This window comes from Dinoponera quadriceps, unplaced genomic scaffold (assembly GCF_001313825.1).
Source record: "Dinoponera quadriceps isolate SergipeBrazil2010 unplaced genomic scaffold, ASM131382v1 scaffold2110, whole genome shotgun sequence".
In the NCBI taxonomy this organism is placed as follows: Eukaryota; Metazoa; Arthropoda; class Insecta; order Hymenoptera; family Formicidae; genus Dinoponera; species Dinoponera quadriceps.
This window is the reverse complement of record NW_014556168.1, coordinates 35,763-37,742: the sequence shown is the minus strand read 5'-3', so window position 1 is coordinate 37,742 and position 1,980 is coordinate 35,763.

Here is a 1,980-nt window from a genome sequence, read left to right as displayed (position 1 = left end):
CTATATTTGCACAAGCGAAACTATCGGGCAAATCGAGAAACCTTACGAACAGCACGGTTGTTTAATCAACGTTCGCTTAATTGATGCAGACGTAAAGCATGCTTTGTAATAAAAGCGGGAGATAAAATTCCAATGAAAAAGATCTCCATCTGGGAACGGCGTCTACCTACCGAAAACGATTACCACCCCGTAAAAGAGAGAAACAAAAAACAGATACGGTAGTCGCTGGACCACTTTTCGCTCCGGGCCGCAGACGAGGACGCTCCTCTTTTTTAGTGCCGTCCTCTCTCGAGACGCACCCTCCTCGTCCGTCATCCTCCTCCCTTTCTTCACGTCGGTCAACAGCTGGAGATAATCGGCTTTTCGAGGACGATTTCCCTCTGATGGCGTAACGAGAGGATACCGCGAAGGATTGCGCGAAATGCGTAACTTTCGCGGCTGTTTAACAGCCGACGAAACGACCACGAGGTCTCCATTTCCAGATTTTAAGATCGACGCCGAATTCCGCTGTTTCCGTACCGCGCGAACACCACTCGAGACGAAGCGAGAGCCGACGATGCGACGGCTCGTTCGGATTTCGTCGTTCCACTTACGGGCGGTGCCGAAGGGGCATTAAATCCGTGGAACGCGCCTTCTTCGTCGGCTATTTCATTAATACCGATCGCAAGACGTCCCGTCGATGGAACGTATCGCCTTTCGGTGTAACGCATCATCCTCAAGATGATGTAGATTAAATTAGAATCGAGTTTCCAGTAACAAAGCGCGTTTCCCCGCACTTTTCTGCGTAATTTGTCTCGTGGCGTGGCCATTTATCCTACGAGGCGAAGCGAAGATATTTATCACATTAAATTAAAACAAACCCCCCCCCCCTCCCGAGATCTCAGCGAAATGAACGAATTATTCGATCGAAATGTTAAAAATCCGAATGTTAAGCCGAATATAATTACGGCAATAAGGGAATGTTCACATTTTCGAAGAGCAAGTCGAAGCTCAAAACTTGCCCTGGACGCGTTACGAAACACGGAGTCCTTTGTTTCGCCTGTTGCAATCACCTCGCCAATTTATCCGCAGCCGACTCAATGAACCACAAAGGAAACCATTAATTAAAGCCCCGCGAGAACGAGCGCGGCCGAGTAACGTACGTGTCAGAAATTTTCAACGAAACCAACCGGATTCACGGTGGGCGCCGTGCGCACACAGTGCCGAGTTATCTCGATCTCGAAATCGGCACGATTACACGCGAGTGCGCGAGGAGGAAGTAGAAAAAGAAGCCGAGGAAGGCGGAAAGGTTGGGGGAGCGAGTGGTGGAGCGGGCGCGGCAAGACGAGGATGCACTTCGGCTTGCACCTGCCGGTGACGTCAGAAGGGACTTCTTGTTTGGGCCTGCTCAGCCCCGGGGGTCACTACTACTGTTTCAGGTTAGCCTGCCGCGCTTCTTCGCCTTCTCTTTTCTCCTCGACCCTCACACCGGAGAGCCTCCTCCTCTCTCGCCCTCTCGGCGTTTCGTCTACCCACAGCATCGTCGAGAACGCGAGTACGTATAGTCGCGTATAGTCGACTCGTTCCTCGAGCGGGTAAAGACGCGGCGCACAAAGAGCGCCGCGGTCGTCGCTCACTTATTAATTATACGCTGACGAAAATTCCGCGTGAACTCGCGCCTTTAAATAACCGCACCCGGGATATCTGCGCGGACATTTTCGCCGGCGAGTTTTCGCGCTGTCCTCTCCCCTCGTTCGAGTCACCTCGTCGCGCATTAATCCTTCCTCTCGTTGCTTAACGACGGGCGATAAGCAACAACACTGTATCGCGTATCGGAACGCAGAAGGTAGCGTTTTAACCGGGATATCGCGCCATATCGCTCACCCGTGTTCGCCACGGCCGGAGCTGTCAGAGAGCGTCGTTCCACCACACCGGGGTAACGTTTTATCTGATGGGACCAGCGACACTCGTCCTGCAATTACAATTTGCATAACCTAATAC